The sequence below is a fragment of the Pygoscelis adeliae genome, unplaced genomic scaffold (genome assembly GCF_000699105.1).
Source record: "Pygoscelis adeliae isolate BGI_AS28 unplaced genomic scaffold, ASM69910v1 Scaffold116, whole genome shotgun sequence".
Classification (NCBI taxonomy): Eukaryota; Metazoa; Chordata; class Aves; order Sphenisciformes; family Spheniscidae; genus Pygoscelis; species Pygoscelis adeliae.
The window spans coordinates 1,089,153-1,096,303 of NW_008825080.1; positions in this window are offsets into that span (position 1 = coordinate 1,089,153).

The following is a 7,151-nucleotide window of genomic DNA, read 5'->3' on the forward strand; positions in this document are numbered from 1 at the left end:
CTTTCCAAGAAGAACCAAAAGCAGATCAGCAGTTTAGTTTGCTGCTCTGCACACAGAGCAGCAGAGGAGAGGGAAATACAAAGGCATCCAGGAAACGCTTTCCATCACATATAACAGACATTCATTCTTCATATCATGCAAGGAAGATCTCATCTTTTTGTTTCACTAAGTAGCCGGCGGAGAGGATGCAAGCAGTGTCTGTTGCAAGCCTACAGGCAGGAAAGCTGGACAGCCCAAAAATGCACAATGCAGAGCTTGTCAAAGCCCAGAGAGCAGCCTTCCTCCTCTAGCCCTGAGCTCTCAGCTTTGTTCCAGACCTGTTCAAAACCAGTCATTTTTCCAAGCACTCACTGAGTGTGACCAATCCTATTTTTGCCTTCTACCCCCATCTTTGCACTTTGCCCAGTGGGGCTGCACACTCCAGAGACACCCAACATGGTGAGATTCTCCCCATTATCATTTTGGGAGAGATGAGGGTATCAGACTCACTCTTCACATTCGGAAAGACATACCTGCTTTCCGTAAATACAACCCAGAATATTGGCATAATCTCTGTTCATTTCAATGCCCTTTCAAAGGACACCAATGCATATTTTGAGTGAGACACAGACATTAGCATTGTGCTTCTGTTCAACTCAACAAAAAGAGCAAGGTAATACAGGCACACCCAATAGGGGAATGCTTGCCCCACATTTTTGTCCACAGTAGGGTCTGTTCTTCAACATCAGTCCCCAATAACTGTTTTCCTACTCATTCATCCCCTCCCCTCTCCCTGTATGCTACCCTGCTGCATCTCCTGTTTTCTCACTTTTCCCCTTTCTGTATTTAAAAGACAGTTTTATTTTTTTAAGTGACGGTTGAAAACACCTCTCTCATATTGACTCGGTGCCCTACCAGCCCATTATGGTGACGAGGTCTACAAGGGACAGAGCAGCAGACTTGAGCTAATCCTGCCTGTCCCCCAGGCCCCCGAAACTCACAGGACTGCACCCGCGCAGCCACAAACCTTGCTCAGCCCAACCACAGCTCTGACCAGGGCTCAACTCGGCATTACTGCCATCACGTCTTCCTGACCAGCACCATCTCCCCACACATCTCGCACATCACACATCCACCACACTCACCCCTCACGCTCTCGCACATGGGTGAGATGGGAAATCTGCCCCGTGTGCCCCCTCCACTTCTCTACGGCAGGCTGCACACCCTACCTACTCCCTGGATCTTAATTTTGTCACCTCTTTGACCTAAGCTTGCATTTTTATTCATGTGGCTATCTCCACTAAAAACAATTAGCATTTGTTCTTCAATTAAAACACGCTCTCAGTCCTTCAGGACTTCTCCCCCAGGCCCACACTTCTGTTACCCCACTTCCACCCTGAATTTGCAGTCTCCTTCCTTATATTTGTGCCTACCTCTTGCATCGTTTGTATCACATCTCATAAATTCAGGCTGAAAGGTCGTAAGGACAGACTGGTGCCTAAATTACAGGCATTTCTAGGTTAATTTTATTTGGGACTAGAGAGGCACATGCTTTTTGTTGGATTTTTAAAAGTTGTTTTAACTCAGAGAAAATATTTTTGCATAACTCAACGTGCTGGTTTTGGCTTGTCTGACAAGTTACACATGAAGACATACAGCTTTTTCATGGAATTGTAAGGAACTTACTTAAAATGATTACTACCATAGGAGCCAAAACACAGTATCAGCAAACACAAATGAAGTGCACAAGGTAATATGATTTATAAGGGTCTATAATAAAAAAGATGGATCATCAGGCTGAAAAAAACATCCAGCAACTATATGTTTCTCAGAGCTTTTGCAGGGCATGCTAGCTAAACTCTACAATACTAATCAGTTTAGTCACCCAGGAAAACAATTACCCCTAAACACTACATTTCCAGCATTGTGTCCAATTATATATTCATTGAAGCAACTATACCCCAAATTTTGTTTATAGTCTCCTAAGGAGAACTGTCTTTTTTTTAATATATTAAATATAAATATATATATTATATATATTAAACGCAGAAATGTTTTTATTATTAATATTTGTGGATAACTTTTAGGAAACATTGCCTAGTAATGCATAGAGCATAAATTGTGTACTCATGCAGTTGGGGAACAGTCACACAAGGGGAGCTGTTCTAGAGCAATACCATTAATTTCAGACATGCAAGGACAGCACAGCAGACTTTTGCCCTGAATTTTTTTTTTCTATTTAAACAAAAAGTCTATTTTCTTATAGAGAATTTCACATGTAATTCTGATGTGAAAATAAAACTATCAAAAAAACCTTTTCAACATCTCCTAATATAACGCAGCACCATAGTGTCATTTGCCTTCAGGTTTCTTAATGTTTCCAATATTAAAACAAATTTTTAATGGATCAGATTAGAGTTTTTGCTGAAAAAATGTCTCAGACCCAAAGCTTTGGCATAAGAAAAGTCAAGCCAGAAGCAATGTATTTTCAGCAAAATTTGGAAAGACTATGTTATACACACATAGCTCATTTTTAGATTATAGGGATGTAAAAAAGCTGCTTTCACATGTGGTTTCAGTTATCAAATGGAAATTCTTTGGGCTGCAAGTTAAAGTGCAGATGAGACATGAGGCCCACATACACTACGGTTTACTACCTCAAATATTTTAGAGTCACGAGAAAAATCAGTAGACTCCAAATTTGACCAAGATTCTCTTTTTTCTTGTCTGTTGAGTCTATGCAGCTCTTTGAGTGCAGGTCTGTACTTTGGCACGACACTTGGATGGTAACTTTCAGACAGGGAATTTTACAGAGATAAAGAGCTGAACCCCCCTCACACCCTGCCTCCTGCCTAGCAATCTGGCAAGGGCTAGGATGGACATGATTAACACCAAGGAGGGTAAGCGACCTTGGCCCATGCACGTTGCCTCCACACAGCATCCATGCACCCTCACAGGTGACGCTCCTGCCCACGAGGCAGAACAGCGGTGCTGACACTGCTCCGCTCTCATGCAAGTCAACATACATGGGGTTAAAAACAAACCAAACACTTGATGGTACTGTACTGCAATGCAACAAGAAACATCTGTCACAGCCATTGGGCTTTTTGGTCCTGGTGCTGAGACCCTGAGATGGACCAACACCACCTGAAGGGACCAGAAGGGTGTTGGTGGCCACAGGGTCAGACTCCAGGCATGCTCCACGCTGGGTACAGCGCAGGCAGCTCTGAGAAAGGCTCTGCACTGCAAACTGAGGGAGGTGAGCAGGAGTGCCTGACTTAATGATTTATTTATGTTTATTCTGAAGAGAGCAGGCAAGTGTTTTGCCAGTTTTACAGAGCTCAATCTGAAACCTCCCCGCTACACCCCACGCCTGACTGCACATTGCTATTTTTAGCCCTTTGTACATAATTAAATGGGAGACATTGCTGGTTTAGGAGGAAAAACTGATGGATTCAAGGCATTTCACTCATGCAATCCTAGTTCTGTATGGAAAATGCAGGAAGTCCTGATAACCTTCTAAAGCAGCAAGCATCAAACAACTGGCTGCTTACAGCTCCAACTTTCCTTCTGGCAGTGCTGAGCCTAAAAGTCCCTTCTTCTAATTTGTTTTCAGGGTCACCTTACTAATACATGTCTAGGCTATATTTCCTGTTTTATACGAGACTGGGCTATACTCCTGCTTCTCTTTTTCTGCTTCTATTTTTGGTGCGCACTGATTTTCACAAATTGTTGTTATAGGGGGAGAAATGTTTCTGGGACTGCAAAGCCACCTCATTCTGGGAAACACCCTATCAGTCTCTCTGACCACATCACTACATTTCAGTGAGGTTTCAACAGACTGCTAACAATGCTTCTAACTAGCTTAAAAACAAAAGGGAATGGAAACATCTCAAAGAAAACAGCTGAGGGAGAAGGGCAGCAATTTCCTCCTTAGAAGTCTCTGCAAAGCCCAAGATGTCACATTACATATTGATGATTGTTTTCTTCGAGAAAATCCCTCAGAGTCCTGGAGGTAGCTCACACACCATGATATGACAGCTGATGCTATCATGCTACTCCATGTTTTATTGAAGACTGCAGGAAACAGTTAAGTAAGGCTGTTTAACTATTAGTGTAGTTTGATGGTCTTTGGCAGTTAAAGAAGTCTTTCTTTCCCTCCTCCCGCTCTACCATCTTCCCTTTGAAATGGGCTCATTTCTAGAAAAAACCCTCAGCTGCTGTCAGGTCCAGCTCACCTGGTCTTTTGGGGGGACACAGCCCCTAAAGATGTAGAGCTCAGCAAGTCCCTCCAGCTGTGACAAGGGACCACCACAGCACCAACCCTCACCAAGACAGTTTGTAGGAGCACTGCTGACCTCTAAGGATGAGCTCATAACATCCAGTTTAAGCTTCTGATTTGGTCTTGGACTGACTTCTTTTTTACCTTTTGAAACACTCTAATTCATGCAAACAAAGTAAGTTGCTGTAAATTCTTTACTCTTTTATGAAAATAAAACTGTATTTTACTTAGCAGGGAAAAAAAATACCCTGTAGCTATTAGTATGTTTTATTTGACTGTCACAGGTATCACTGATGCATTACAAGTTAAAGGAATTAATAGGAATGGCAAATTATCATTGAAGTATTTATCAAAGTTATCACCAGCCATAAATCACTTAAGGAAAATGGGACAGTCCATGTTTTCTGTGCAGAAATATTAAGGGACTCAGAGGGGAAAGTGGCATTTCTCTACCTATCCATATCCTAGTCCCATGGGTGCTGGTATCACTGAGGCCAGAGCTTGTTTCAGGAAGTTTCTGTGCCATTTACCATTTACATCCAAAAGCATTTTTAGCACATTAGTTGGCAGTTGTTAGCAAGGAAATTTGGTTATCTGTGAAGGGATTGGACACCTCCCTGAAATCTTCTCGTAGTCGTGACACCATCCAGACAAAAAAAGGTACAAAAAAGGTGTTTCATCTGCAATGTCTGAGCAGGGGAAAAAGTGTCAAATGTTTCATGGGGGTTGAAGAAGCGGGATGAACATGCTGCTATCAGTGCCCGGAGGTGAGACATACCACCAGCAACACTCCATGACACTCATTTTCCAGCTTCTGATCCTGAACTCTCTGGACATGTCTCAACACTCCCATCACATTAAATCTGTTTGTGTCACATTAAGGGAAGAACTATTGAAGCTTCAGACTATGATGTGTAGGCAGAGCTACCACCAAGAAGTCATGTCCAGGAAATACAAGCTTGCAAGTGTTCTCATGTTCAAAGGAAAATTTTAGCACAGTAAGTAAGGGAAGTAAAAAACTAATTTAAAAATTAGTTTGAAAAATTAACATTGTCTTCAAGTCTCTCCTGAAGGAATCACAAGATGCTGCTTCTCACTAGTATGGAGGTCTTTTTCAGTAGGTTTCATCCAGGAGTTGCAAAGGAGCAGTATCAGAACCAAAAGGAGTGTCTTTGCAAATTCAGGTCCTATGTATGTGTAAGATCATTAACCACCACCTAATGAGGAATAACTATACACAGATTAATGTAAACAAGTACCTGCTTGGTCAAGCCACTGCCTAATATTCTCACAGTTATTGCAGTCAAGAAGACTCCTGGGAGCAAAATGTGATTACAGAAAGGTGCAAGAAAGTCTAAGAAGAAAGAACAAGAAAAGCAACTAACCCCTGAAGTGCTGCAAAGAAGGGCATGCGGGATTGGAAAAGAGGCTGAAAACTGGAAAGGTTAAGGGTCACAGCTTAATTTATGTAGAACGCAGCTCCTTAGGCTGTCATCTGAACTGGTTAGCTGGCAGTGCTTTTGAAGAGTGACTGCATTCATCCACCACAGCACTGCAGTTTCCTGGACCAGCAGCATGGGCCTTCACACTCACCATCTGGCCCAAGGCACAGAGCTGCCAAAAAACAGGCCACAGTCTTTAGGCTTTATCGAAGCACCCGAAGGACAGGCTGGCACTGCCATACCACGTACTTATACGAGCTCTTAAAATGTACGTCCGTGCAATTTTGAAGGACAGGTTTTGCTATACAAATTTTGGATGAACAAAACCCTGATGGTGTTCATCACCAGTATTAAATGACCAATTCAATAGCCATTTTTAATCAGGGCATAAATAAAACTTGGGTGGATTCCTTCTCCATAGCAAAAAACTCAAATACAAAGCCAGATGACAACAGATACTTGAATGACCTTAAAGAAAATCCAACACTATTCTTTAAACAAAACAAGCAAGTAATTAAATGAACATGGGGACTAATATTACACTAAAACAGTAGCAGTGGCCATGGGCTGTGGGTTAACGTCTGGAGCTCCTACTACCCACAGTCAGTGAGATTGCAGGGGATGGAGTTAAGGGTAGTTTGGGCCAGTCTTCTAGACCACATTGCTTTTATTTCTGGACCTTTGCAAGTTGGGTACTCTTTGGGTTTCTGTTGGGAAGGGTCACACTTGTACCGCTCAGGACAGAAGAATTGCATGTGCCAAGGTGAAGAGCACTGGGTAACTCCTTGCAAACGATTCATTATGTCAGCTGTGCATGGACCTCCTGACCTGTATCCATCACAGCCATAAGGCTGAAAGCTTGGACAGTCTCTTCCACTGTATAAAATTCTGGTCCCGTTAAATTCACTGAGGGATTTTTAGAACCTCAGTTGAGCAGCTATACACCCTAGCACAACAACTTGCACCAGAATTATCTTTGGCTGTTTATTCCCATAATTATCAGAACAAAAGAATTAACATAATAATAACAGTTCATGTGATCATCTGCTTCTCTTCTGCCCCTTGCACACACAAACCATAATTCTTGGTTATGTTTTTTTCTTATTCAGCTATGCTTTTCTCAGCTTTTACATTAAACAGAAAACTCTCCCTTCCTACCAGTGTAGGGAGAAGAAGGGTGACATTCAGGAAAGCCTAGTGTTTAAGCAGAGGCAGACCTACTGACAAAGAGGTGAAAACTGTGAAGAAGACACAGATGGTGAGATGTCAGCCCAAGGATGGTGGCTTGCAGAGGTGAAACAGAGAAGACAACACAGGACCCCAGGGTCTCCTTCTCAGTCAGGCTCAGCACGTACAGCTGAGACCTGTTTTCAAATGACAAAAAGCAGGTTGTATGCCAAATCCTTTTGAAAATCTGGTCAAAGAAATGTTGCTGCAGAAAAGCTCCC